The 13,849-nt window shown below is 45.0% G+C and overlaps 1 protein-coding gene across 1 annotated transcript in view; it reads left to right on the forward strand.

The window, feature by feature from the left end:
* The first annotated feature begins 220 nt into the window (after positions 1–220).
* The window catches only part of LOC127486407 (fibroblast growth factor-binding protein 1-like), a 34,855-nt gene continuing 21,226 nt past the window's right edge, over positions 221–13,849 (forward strand). Inside the window, exon 1 of the mRNA XM_051830334.2 lies at positions 221–357. The gene's annotated coding sequence lies outside the window, so the exon portion shown is untranslated. The remainder of the gene's footprint in view (positions 358–13,849) is intronic.

Genomic DNA, 13,849 nt, shown 5'->3' on the forward strand with positions numbered 1-13,849 from the left:
TGAGCCACGAGGTGCTGGACGCGCGGTCGGCTATTGTCGTAGGTGCGTCAAGTGTGAGTTTCTGGGCCAGGTAGGATGCGAGTCAGTAGACTGAGGAGAGCAGCTTGCCCTTTCCAGTACGGGCCGTGCCAGCCAATCAGGGGCAGGCCTGAACGGAACAAGGCTGACCCTCCCTCCAGGAGGAGCAGGCTCTTCCTGCCTGAATGCCTGGAGCCGGAGCATTGCTTTGGTTCTCTGCCTTTGGACTCGACCTGCAACCTTTGGGTGCCAAGCCTGTGGCTGCCCCGTTGGCTCTCCTGGTCTCCAGCTTGTTGGCGAGCTCCAGTGGATCTTGGGACTCCCAGCCTTCAGGATCACGTAAGCTTGTTCTTCATTATAAATCTCCCCTCTCTCTAAAATACGCTCGTGGTTTTCTTTCTCTGGAGAACCCCAATTAATGCGGGACCTCAAAAAGAATGTGGAAAATGTATATCATGACACACCTAGGCGCGATTTCAAAAGTTTTTGCAAAATACATGTATCTTTAATCATTCCATTTTCCACAAACTTTTTGAAGTACCCTCCCACACATGCAAGGACAGTTCTGTGATTTAAGGATATGCCCTTTATTTTTGATGTTATACATGAGGACAAGGAGATAGGTGGAAGGAGAAGCTGACTGTGAGGCAGAGGTAGTAAACAAAGCTGATATTTTTTAAGTACCCGTCTATGTCAGGTTCCCTTGTTTCATAGCCTTGTCTTTGAACAGATCAGGCTGAAACCACACAGCAAGTGCAGGGGCTCTGGCCACACAGCATCGCTGCCCTCCTCAGAGTCTCTTGGGTCTGCCCTTACACTCTTTATAGAGCTCTGACTTAGCTGGACAAGCACTGTGCTTCAGGCTCTGTCCCCTGTGCAGGTCCCCAGGGTCATCCATTGTCACACCTCTTGGAGAGTGATGCTCCACTCATCCCTGTCTCTGTGCTCTTCCAGAAAGACTTCCAAAAAATCACCTCTTTCTTCCAGGAATTCCCGAAATACTATGTGTTTCCCTCTGCACAGCACCTGGAACTCTACTGGGAATGCTCATCTAGTAATTTCTCTTCTTGCCCAGACAGTGAATTCCTTGGGGGCGGAGGCTACATTTGTCTTGTCTACCACCATATCCTACCCTGAGCACAATGGCATGAAACCTAGCAGGCATCCAATCAATTCTTGGGGAGTAAGTAAGTGAACTTCAACATCGGGTCTCTCTGCTTCAGTGGCCATGTTTTCCCTCCACTAACTGTCTCCAAAGTCCATTTGTTGGCATCCATGAGGTGACTGCAGATCATAATGGACTGAGTTCCAGTGTCAGTATCAGAAGAATTGGCTTGGTTCTCTTCTCCTTGTCTCGGGTGCCCATTCTGAGCCTCAGTTGCTGTCTTCCCAAGCTGCTTAGGCGGTGCTCACTTCATAGTGCTGGACTGGTGACTAAATGGGGTAATAAGTGAGTTATTTTGATGAAGTCAGAAATATATAAATATGAGATTTGATTATAATATTGAACATTAAGAATTTCATGGCATAAACACTGAGTTCCAGATTTAATATAACTTCATGTCTGTTAATAACAAGCATCTTGAATTATTACTCAGAGGTGATAATGACAGAAATCTTCCTTGATAAAAAGTAGTTACTTCTTCAGGCAAAAGGTAAATGTTGAAGGCTATAAATAAATTATTCTTTATCCTCATAGCATATTAGGGAAAATCACTAATATCTTTAATTCAGCACAATTGAAAGATAATGAAATATTCTTGGCTGGGTCTTGGAGAATTAAATAGATCAGTTATTTTAAGAGACACAGTAGAAAAGTTAAACATTATGAAAGGCTAAGTATATCTTAAATGGCATCAGCAATAATTCAATTCAAGTAAATAGTAAGCAGAGATGTCAATAATAGTTCATATCCCCCTTATAGGATGCCCTCCTGAGTCTGCAGAGTCTTTTGTGGGAGAGTATGAGCACCACAAAGTGCATAGCATTATGTAGTCAGATGAGCAGCGAAACAGTTTCTAAGTCTAAACCTTCAGGCTGTATCATAGGGACAGGGAGATTTATTTAAGCCTAAGGAGGGAGAAGACGAAATGTGACTTCTTCAGGTGACGTTTACCCCCCCGCCCCCCGCCCCCGCACGGTAAAGTGTTGTTTTTTTTTTTTTTTAATAGAATTTTCGAAGGAGAGCACATCAAAATTGGGCATCTCCAAGTTAAAGAAATACACAGCTCCCTGAAGGCTCAGGAGACAAACTTGCTATATTGCATCTCATCTTTCAGTGCTTTCCATTATATTATTGGACCCTCATTTTGGTTCAAGACCAAAATTCATTCAATAAACACTTCCTGATTTTTCCACAATTTCCTGGGTTCTGTTTTAGCTGTGGGGCTACAATAGCAAGCAAGAGAGGTGGTATTCCCTGCCTGACAGCCTCTTGCCTCATTCATCCATTCACTGGGCCCTTTAAGACTGGGTTCTTTCTCTTCGCCAGCTCCTGGGGATCCAAACGAGACAAAAAGGCAGACCTGGTCTTAGTCGCCTTGGCCCTGACACATTCGTTAGACTAGCAACAGCCTTCAGTGGACAGCTTGCTGTGCGACAGGCACCGTGCTGAGCAGATGACTTTCAGAAAGATTTCCTATGTACTCTGATGCTGATGTTGTTTGGTGGATGAGGAAACGGAGGCTAATGGGTGATTAACTTGTCCTAGTCAATACATGCAGATGCGGAGTTTGGAGCCAAATGGTTGGCTTGAAGTCCATGCTCTTATCCAGGCTGCTATTGTTTCTTGATGCTGGAGCTATTAACAGGAATCACAAGAGTGGAGAGCCATGGTGGCTGGTTTGATGGTTGGCGTAGATATCATTCAAAGGATTTGTCTTCCAGGTGTAATAGTTATGGACTATTCCCTTTAAGGTGATTCACCTAGTGGGTCTTGTTGAATTCTTTTGTGAGAATTATATAAATTAATCTCATGTTACTGTTATGAAATTGAAGTTTTCATTTACAAATGCTTTTAATTACAAAAAAAAACCAAAAAAGTGACTACAGTGAATGAACTGGACAGCTTTTAACAATATCAGGACTGATGTTTGTGGGGTTCCTTTGGCCTTTTCCTTGCAGTTGAAGGTGGCTGCCACAGCTTCAGCCATCACGTCTGCATTCAAGGCAGGAGGGAGGAGAGGATGGGCAGCAGAGTCATTTGTTTCTTGTCAGGGAAGCGAACATTCTCAGGGCCTCCTCCACCTCTAGAAACTTCTGTTGACCTGTCAGAACACTGTTGTGTGACTACTGTCAGTCGCAAGGGAGGGTGGGAAAGTAGTTCTGTATTTTACTTTCCAGCAGTTACAATGGGAGGTGGCAGAGAGAACAGGAGAGGAGGTGTGTGGGGATGACAGGTGTTGGTACAAAGGGCAGACTAGCAGGGGTAGCTTGCAGAGGTGTTGCAGAACCTGCAGGCCAGCATGGTGTTGCCACTGGAGTGGACAGGTGGTGGTGAGGAGTTTGTGGGGAAGCACGACAGGCCCCTGGGGGTGCACAGGATCAGAGCTCCTACTAACTGCCTGTCCCTCTCCATTCCTGAAGGCAGGAGGCTGGCAAGAGCCCTGTGCACCAGGGGGACAAGTGGGGTCTGCAGGGCTCGGTACCCGGCGAGCATAGAATGAGAACAGCTCCTACCCCAGGTCCTCAGGGGTTGGCCCATGGGAGGCTGAAGGGAAACCCATAGCCTTCTAGGCTCCATCTGAGGACAGGAGAGGTTAGAGGATGAGGTGCAGCAGAGGGGCTCCCCAGGAGATCTCTGGTGTAGTCAGGAGGTTCCTCACTCAGAAGAGGTGCTAGAGAGAGACCCTTGAGGATGCCCTCACTGATATGGGTGTCAGGATGAAGCCAGACACTGCCTCTGAGAGTCTCAGCCCACCATGTCTCAGTAGTAGCAGTTACACAGGAAGGCGTCCTCCACACACCACCCCTCCAGGAAATCTGTGCACCCTCCTCCCCCCAGTTTCTTGCCAACCTCAGAGAGCGAGAGTGATACAAGGAAGGGTGGGAGGTTGTTTCCTGACTGCCCGCCCCCTGGCTTCCACTGTGAGTGGTCTGAGGTGGGTGAGGACATAGTAGATCATGCCCCAGACTCCTGTCAGAATCCGTTGTGCCACTCACACAGCCCGAGATGGACCGTGCTGTAGAGACATGAGGTTTAGGTGCGCAGTTACTGATTTGGACTTTAAGAAGCTGAGCGTGTCTTAGGAAGCCCAATATGTCCCCCCCCAGAATTTCAAAGGACAACCTCACAAGTCCAACAGAAGGCAGCGATTGTATGAACATAAAGGCTTCTGGTTTTCAAGTTTGCATCACCCCATATGCCTGGACACCCGTGCACATCCACTCATAGGTTGTGTTGCTGAAAAACCAAATATCACCTGCAGGTGGCGCTGTAACCTTTCCCAGAACCATGTCAGGGGGAACCTGGGAACAGCAGATGCCAACGTGGGCGTCCTTTGAGTTACCGGAGGAAAATATGAAAATACAGATTCCTGGGCTCCAGAATCTTAGAGATTCCAACTCGAGAGGACTGCAGTGGGTGGTCCCCTGTGACAGGGACACAGCAGCAGGCTGTGTTTGTGCACACTGCCCTGATAGGTTCCCAGCTCACCCTGGTGCTATGACTCCCAACATAGACACACACTTTGCCTGGTGAATTTGCGTCCCTTTTTGCTTGTTTCTCTTCATGAGACCAACTCCTGTCTTCAGAAACCTCATGTGCTTGATTTTAAGGCCCTATAGTTTGGGGCTACCCCCTTTTCTTTTGAAGAAAACCAGGAAAGTGATGTGTTAGATAACAACAAGAGACCCCAGAGAATGGGGAGAGGCAAGGAATTTACTTCTCCATTTAGACCTTGCTAAATAAAACCTCAGACTGTTCATGGGCATAGTTCCTGCCTTCTATTAGGAGATGTGGGGCCCTGAAGGAAAGATTTCAATGTTTCTGCATCCCTAGGGCTTTCTGAGCAAACAAATCTGGGACTTTGGCTAAAGAAACAGGAAGTTAAGGATGAATTAAAGACAAAAGACCTCTGTGAGAATTAAGAGATATCTCTCTCCCTCTCTCTCGCTCTCTCTGGGTTTACATTTCCAAGTGGGAGATAAAGTCCTTGATTGTAAACTCCAGTTTGTTTGATCCACCTCCAAAATGAGCCATTCATTTACATTGTGAAGGATAAGAAGCCAGGGATTTTCCCAGTTTCTCCCAAACTGACGACATATACAGGAAGGAGAGTAAGGTCTGGAGTGGGAGGGACAGTGTCTATCTGAACCCCCAGGTTTGCATTTTGGGGGTTCCTTTCTGGCAGTTGGAGACTCTCCATTTGTATGTGCAAAAGTGGTTCTCAGTGGGAGAGGACTGAGATTTGAGGACTGGTGGCAGCTGTTGCCATCGGTAGTAACTGTCGCCTTGGTCTAGAAATTTCATGTTTGCATTCACAGGAACGTCAATAGATGTAGCTCTTAAAACCTTCCAGCTGGGAGTCTGTAGGGTGTTTGGCTCCAGAGATGGCTTATTTCACCCATGGATGGGCCCACACAGCAGAGGGTTGCCAAGACGTAGGGCTGAGACTTTGTCACTTACAGGAGTATAGTGGCCGATGTGGGTGTGAGATGGCGAGCAGGGAGATGTTCTAACTTCTTTTTCTCTTGGAATTTTTTTTTTGGCATTTCACGTTTATTTGGCACATGTATAGTACAGGAGTGTGCTGGTAGCTGACTTACATCCAGATATCTTGAAAAAAACTACAACCTGATTTTCAGGGCTTGCCTATTTCTGTGGTATAAATATTCCCACCATAGGTGATTTCAAGCTACAAACATGACACCATTCAGCTCGTAAAACTCATGAAAAATGTAAGTTTGCTTTTCTAGGCTAGTATGAGCTGATTGGACAACATCGCTGGCCAGTGGCCCAAATCAACAAAACAAACACAATGGAGCGTGCATAAAGAAGAGCAGGCAGTCCAGGTGCATTCCCAATACCATCTGTAGATAGTCCCTGTGTAGGAGCAGAAGCCCCACCCTCGACACGGAGCTATGCTCACTCATTCCTTCCAAAGAGCAGCAGAGGGAAGGGGAGCAAGGGCGTCTTTGCAGCAGAGAAACACAAGCACGGCTTGAGCGGGGTGGTGACAGCATCACCTGTGATGTCACGCAAACGTCACGTACCCCCTCATTTGATGTGATGGGGTTAATTCGCACTTCTAGTGTTCTTTCAAAAACTCATGGATAATCATGAGAGAAACGGCAAACACAGATCGCAGGACTGTCTGGAGGATATCTGCCCGATACTCCTTAAGATTCTCAAGGTCATGACCTCTTAGAAATTGGCACCCTATGGAAGAGGCTGAGGAGACATGATAACCAAATAAGCTACGATAGCCTGGCCTGGAACCTGGAGCAGAGAAAGGATGCTAATGGAAAAGGGATAACATTGAAATTAAGTCTGGAGTTTAGCAAGGTAATAGCAATGCACATACCAATGTCAGTTTCTTGGTTTTGATGAATGAATTGCAGGGGAAAAATTATTGCAAGGGAAAAACTAGTGGGAATGGACCCCTATTTCAATGATTTCAAGATGACTAACCAGAAATAATAGAAGTTTGTTAACCTGTATATTTCATATAAAGACAGATTCTCGCAAAGAATGAGTAGTTCTCAAAGCCATGGCTTTAATCCCAGTTTATATGGCGTCTTCGACTAACGACAGCACATTGTTAGAGAAGGGACGGAACCAAGGAAATGGCTTTGAATCTTTATGGGTGACAATTTGTGGGATTTCAGATAACGGAGACTTACAGGTTGGTTAGCAAAGCAGGTTGATAGAGCACCTGGGCACCATCCAGACAAGCAAGGTCCCAACTGTCCTCAGAGGTGACCTCTTCTCCCTGGTGGTGGGTGTCGGGACACCTTTTGTTTTTGTACATTCATGTCCTGCTTTTTGGCAAAAAGAGGGCAGAGAGGTTCCCTGCTTCTGCTTCCTGGAATTGCCTGCAGCTCTGCAAACTTCCCCACCTCTGGGAGGGTATGTGGGTCTCCCATGGGCTATATATAAATATATATATATATACACACATATATATATATATATACATATACATACACACACACACACACATAAACGCCATGTATTACCTTTTCAACTTCTCTGAAAATCTAAAATCACTGCAAAATGAAAAGGTGTATCAAGAGGCAGCAAAACAAGTGTTGGGGTGTGGGAGGGACGAATGGGGGACACAGAGGATTGTGGGGGCTACTGAACTTCGTGCTATGCGATGGCAGACTTGTGGCATTCACATGTGTTCAAAGTCATATAGTACACCACACCAAGAGGAAAGCCTGGTGTGGGATGTTCATGGCAGGGAAGGCTGTTTGTGTGCTGTGAACCCAAAATGGCTCTAAAATGTCGAGTATTTAAAAATAAAAAGGCACACAAACATGATTTCTAAACCAAAGGGATTTTGAGTGGGGACACATGATTTCTCCCTTTATTGTAGGTCTACGACTCAAAACTCAGAAGGGGCCCGAGTTCTTAGTATCCCTCTTGTTAATCATTTTTCTGCAAGAAGAGAAAACGGTATTGTTAAGAGCTCTCAGCTCCTATGTAGAACCGTTGGGCCTCCTATAGAATTTTCACTTTCTGAAGTAAGTTCCTTAACTCAAAAGAGCACTTGTTCATTCTTGTACATTTTACTGATACATTTCAGATACTTGCAGAATCTATTAGGTTTTTTAATCCAACTTGAAATTTAGATATTAGGCTCAAATTGTGTTTATAAATCTCATGTTTCCATCGGATTTATAAAATCAGCTCAACTTCAGATCCTTTCAAACAGTTTTTCTCATCTATCTGTGAGCTAAATCAGTATGAAAGAAAGCAAAATGAATTTTCTTGGCAATTTGGATCCTCTAAGTTTTTAAAGAAACGAACAGAAACACATGGCACACTCGTGTTCACTCTGTGACAAGCAAATGCTGTTTGGTAGAAGGTTAAGGTTGGTGAGTACTTGGACAGTATGTAGGGTTTGACTCCTTGTGACAGAGGAAGACCTGCTCAGGGTCACTCAGTGAGTGATAAAGGCCAGGCCAGTCCTGGGCAGCAGGACGGTCATCCCAGGGCTCCTGCCACTGCATGCAGCTGTTCATGGTGCATTAGGACATGAGAAAGAAGCATAACAAAACAGTTAACAGAATAATGCTGAAAAGAAAAATGAATGTCTCAGTGGTCCTTTAATGAGCATACTTTTTGTTTTGAGTAGTTATCTATATTTGAACAACTATCACTTATCAACGTCCCAGTTCTTCCACAGCTTCTCAGCATTTCTTGAGCTTTAGAAAATATTTTTTAAACTGCCTCCCCACATAGTTACATTGTGAGAATTGTGAAAACAGTCCTCTGATTCTATTCTTTGACTTGGAAATTGTTGAACTTAGGATTGGTCTACAAAGTGAGATATCTAGAAAATGACTTTAGGCATAGGATGATGACCCCAGATAGACACCAAAGCAGCACCAACTGTGTCTCTTGCCTGTGCAAGCATCCATTGGAATGGCATAGAAGCAAGAGAGGAGGCAGTGGATGTGAGGATGTGAATAAACTAGAAAACTCATAGAGAGAAACAGCGGTTGGGTCACCATGTGGAGGAGAATTGGTGGCTGAGAATGAAAGAAGGCGGCCCTGCAGGGAGAGAAATATCTTTTGTTGTATTTGTTTTCCTTCTCCCATGTTTTCTACCAACATCAATTAGAAAGACAGGGGCATAAGCTCAGGTGTGTCTACAGACTACAGAGAAATGACACCCACGTGCAGCTGGGGTGGGGCAGGGTGAGACACAACCAACAGGTGGGGCAAACTTCCTCTCCACTTCCCTCTGCACAGCAAGGGCTGTGTGATGATCAAACTGTAGCATGCAAGGCAGAAGTCCAGGGAGGGACTTTGAAGGCTGTCACACGCTAAATTGTGTCTTTCAAAATTTGAGTCTTAACCCCTAGATCCTCAAAATATCATCTTATTTGGAAATAGGTTCATTGCCGTTGTAGTTAGTTAAGTGCAGGTGACACTGGAATAGGGTGGGAGTGGTATGTCTATAGTCCAAAGAAGGCCAAAGATGCCCTGCAAGCCACCAGGAGTTGGAGGAGAGGCCTGGCATAGATAATTTCTTGCAAACCTGCCTACATTTTGGTCTTGGGTTTCCAGCCTCCAGAACTGTGAGTCTGGAAATTGTTGAAGGCACTCAGTTTGTGGCGCTGTGTAAAGGCATCTGTAGCAAAGGTCAACGCGGCCTGGTAGGAGTCGTCAGTGGGGGAGGTTGAGAAAAACGTGTGCCAGAGACTCCGTGTGCTGAGGCCTGGTCCCTTCTCCCCGTTAAACTCACAGGAAGGCAACCAGGCACTGGAGAGTTTCTCTCCTGACAGAGACCCTTGGGAGAAGCAATACATAGGTCTAGGGATGATGAGCTCACAAAGCAGAATAGGGAGGCATCAGACAGCTCATCCCATATCAAACAAGAACAAAGACAATTGGGAAGTAATCTTACTTCCCAGAATGCATAGAGGCAGAATGAGTAAAGCAAATAGAAAAGTAAATTTTAATTGATATGATAAATATCTCAAAGGAATACTCAAGGGAATTTGTAACATGACACAGAATAAAGAGATATAAGGAATAACTAACTGGAAAATTAGGACATGAGAAATATAATGATTGAAATAAGAGAACTCAATAGATGAGTAGGTTAGCAGAATCTATACAACAAATAAACAAAAATTAGAGGGAAAGATAAGAATATTAAGATCCTTGTCTGGGGAAAAATAGAGTTCTAATAAACTCATAGGGAAAAATAAGCACAAGTATAGGTCTAGTAATTCAGGGTATGCTTTTTTTTTTTTTTTTTTTTGACAGGCAGAGTGGACAGTGAGAGACAGAGAGAAAGGTCTTCCTTTGCCGTTGGTTCACCCTCCAATGGCCGCCGCTGCAGCCGGCGCACCGCGCTGATCCGATGGCAGAAGCCAGGATCCAGGTGCTTTTCCTGGTCTCCCATGGGGTGCAGGGCCCAAGGACTTGGGCCATCCTCCACCGCACTCCCTGGCCACAGCAGAGGGCTGGCCTGGAAGAGGGGCAACCGGGACAGAATCCGGCGCCCCAACCGGGACTAGAACCTTGTGTGCCGGTGCCGCAAGGTGGAGGATTAGCCTATTGAGCCACAGCGCCGGCCCAGGGTATGCATTTTAAAAGTAGAATGAGTGACCTCAAGCATAAGAAGACAACATGAGATCACACAAATAAGCAAAAAATTATTGAACAATATTCTCTTTGAGCACACAAGAAACGATCATAAAAATTAGCTAAGGATTGCGCAAATAAATGGTTTAAATAACAGCCATAATACTAACAAATCAAAAATACTTTCAGGGATAGGCATTTGATGTGACAGTTAAGACACCACTTGGGATGCCCACATCGCATGCTGGATTGCCTGAGCTGGAGTCCTAGCCTCCACTCCTGATTCCATCTTCCTGCTGATGCACGCTCTGGGAAGCAGCAGTGATGGCTCAAACAGTTGAATGCCTGCCAGCTATGTAGGATTAAGTTCCTGGATCCTGACTTTGGGCTGATCCAGCCCTACATGTTGCGGGCATTTGGGGAATGAAACAGTGCATGGGAGATCTCTGTCCCTCTGTCTGTCTGTCTCTCTCTGACCCTTACCTAAAAAAAATCAGTAAAAATAAATAATATGATAAAATTCAATACCTATTCATGTTAAAAGCTTGCAGAAAACTTGGACTAGCCAGGGACTTCTTAAACTCGGTGAACGATGCACATCTAAAGCCTGCTGCCAAGATCGTCTTTGATGGAGAGATCTTTGCTCACTCATTAAGATCAGGAAAACAGACTGTTCCCATTATTAGTGTTGCTGTGAATGTGGGTTCAGACATCTCAGGTTTGACCATCAAACAAGGACACATTAAGTAACATTAACTGAAGGTGATAAGATGATATGATGATACGATAATCTACCAAAGGCTCACACAGTCCCAATCTGCTTGAATTAAGAGAACAGTAGTATTAGCAGAGACTATCAGGTTACAATCAAGTCTTTCTCTACACTAGCAACAGCCAAGTGGAAAACAGCACAACATTCACAACAGCAATGCATCTGCAGCACAGGTCAGAATTTATTAATGAAAATCACATCATAAGATCTGTGCAGAGAGCAATTTAATATTTATTAACAGAAATATGTGACGATTTGGATGCACGATATACCATGCTATTCATGAATGCAATGACTTAAAATTATAATGGAGTCAATCTTCCTGAAATTAATTAACAAATCAGATGCAATTTAGAAATTGCAGCATTATTTTTTGATAAAGCTAACAGTCATTCTCAAATTTGTAGTTAACATTGAAAGTCCAAGATCAGCGAAGTTAATTTTTAAAAAGAAGACAGAATAAGGGGGTGTCCTTAGCAGATGTGAAAACGTACTGCAAAGTCATGAGAACAAAAAATAGTTTTAGGATCATTCCACCATGTTGATCAAACCACAACAATCAAATGGAATATAAAGTTCAGAAGCAGACCCCTGTGTATCCAGGAACTTGATATATGAGGTGCTTCAAAAAGATCGCGGGAGAGGTTGATGTGGTTGATGTGGTACGGTGGGTTAAGCCTCCACGTTTGACACCAGCATCCTGTATGAGCACCAGTTTGAGTTCTTGCTACTCCACTTCTGTTCCAGCTCCCTGCTAATGCTCCTTGGGTCTCTGCTAGCCATGTGGGAGACCTGGATGAAGCTCCTGGGGAGTGACCCAGGAGATAGAAGATCTATCTGTCTTTCCCTCTCTGTAACTCTGCCTTTCAAATAATTCTTTTAAAAAAATGGGACATGGGAATTACATATCATACAAAAAATCACAAATTTTGGAAGCTTTTTTGTATCAAAATAAATTTTTTGCTTTTTTTTTTTACAAAATTTTTGAAATATCCTTGTATAATAGATGTGGCAGGATGGGTCAGTGGATAAGGCACAGATTCTTAAAAAGTTGGTATTGGGACATGTACTCATATTGAGTAGAAAAGCAAAGTGAGATCTCTACTATACACCAGTAGCCAAAGAGGGGACTTTTGGCTGATTAGACTTCAGTGTGAAACCACTTTATTTCCTAATGGAAAAAGGAGAATTGTTGAATGGGATTAGAATCCAGAATAAACAAAGTACTCCTGAAAATCAAGAGGATAAAATCAAGGAAACCAAGTCAATGGTCAAAGAACATGAGTGGAGATTGGAAGGATCAGGTTGTTCACAAGTATGGAGAATCGCTCAACCCCATTAATCAGCAGTGAAACACCCATTGGCAGGCCTTTGGTGCAGTGGTCAAGGCCCTGAGATGCCCACATCCTGTACTGGAATGCCTGGGTTCAGGTCCTCGCTCTGTTTCTGATGCCAACTTCCTGCTAATACACCCTCTGAGAAGCAGCATGTGATGGCTGAAATGCTGGGGTCCCCGATACCCATCGGAAAGACCAGGATTGAATTCCCAGCTCCCAGCTTTGGACTGACCTCGCCCACGCTGTTGTGGGTGTTTGGTGAATGAACCACCATAGGGAAGATAGCTCTAGATTTGTCTTTTTCTTTCTATCTTGCAACTAAAAATGAAAAGAAATGCCCAACTTCAATAACAACATGACACCACATCACACCTGCAAGGTGGACAAAGTTCAGGTTGTCAGAGAACAAACAGTCCATCGAACAAGAGGGCAAAGGTGTGGGGATGCAAGCGGCTTCCCATTCTGGCTGCTGGCAGTGTGAACGGGATCCAAAGGCAACATGGCAGCAGAACTTGGGAAGATACTCTTTTTTTAACCAGTGTAAAATACACAGATTTTGATTAAAAAACAGAAATTTCTGTAGAATTTTTTTTGTGCCCAAAATATGCTGGAGGACAACACAGATTTGCGCTGGCAGTTGTGAGCACCTGAACAAGTAGTGGTTCGTCTCTCCCCTGCTGTGGGCAATGTGGTTTGGAGGGAAGAACGTGGCCTTCGGGTCAGATCCTCTCCATCCAGCTTTATTTGGTGCTCTTTCTTTGGCACCAACTCACGGTTGTGGTTACAACCATGAGCACCGTGAGAACCAAGCCAGCTGTAGAAGAGGACTTTCTCTGCAGAGGGAGCTGGCCACACGGGCCTGAATAACATGCTTCAAAACTTACTTGCACAAACTTGGTCAATGCAGTGATGCCTTCTGGGGGCTGACATCCCTGATGCTGACTGGGCAGTTTCACAACTGGACCGGTTACAGCAAACTGTGAATTCACCTCCACGTGTCTCCAGAACTCAGCTGATCCTTACACGGCAACTTCTTATTGAATTGAAAGAAGGAGGAAACCACTTGCTTCCAAAATCACACGAAAACTTTTTTTTGGAGATGAAAACCTTGCTGCTTTGCCTTCTCTTTGGGTCCTTCTCGTCAGTGAACACATTTTTTTTTTTTGACAGCCAGAGTGGACAGTGAGAGAGAGAGAGAGAGAGAGAGAGAGAAAGGTCTTCCTTTGCCATTGGTTCACCCTCCAGTGGCCGCCGTGGCTGGCACACCGCGCTGATCCGAAGCCAGGAGCCAGGTGCTTCTCCTGGTCTCCCATGGGGTGCAGGGCCCAAGCACTTGGGCCATCCTCCACTGCACTCCCAGGCCATAGCAGAGAGCTGGCCTGGAAGAGGGGCAACCGGGACAGAATCTGGCGCCCCGACCGGGACTAGAACCCGGTGTGCTGGCGCTGCAGGCGA

This window comes from Oryctolagus cuniculus, chromosome 2 (genome assembly GCF_964237555.1).
Source record: "Oryctolagus cuniculus chromosome 2, mOryCun1.1, whole genome shotgun sequence".
In the NCBI taxonomy this organism is placed as follows: domain Eukaryota; kingdom Metazoa; phylum Chordata; class Mammalia; order Lagomorpha; family Leporidae; genus Oryctolagus; species Oryctolagus cuniculus.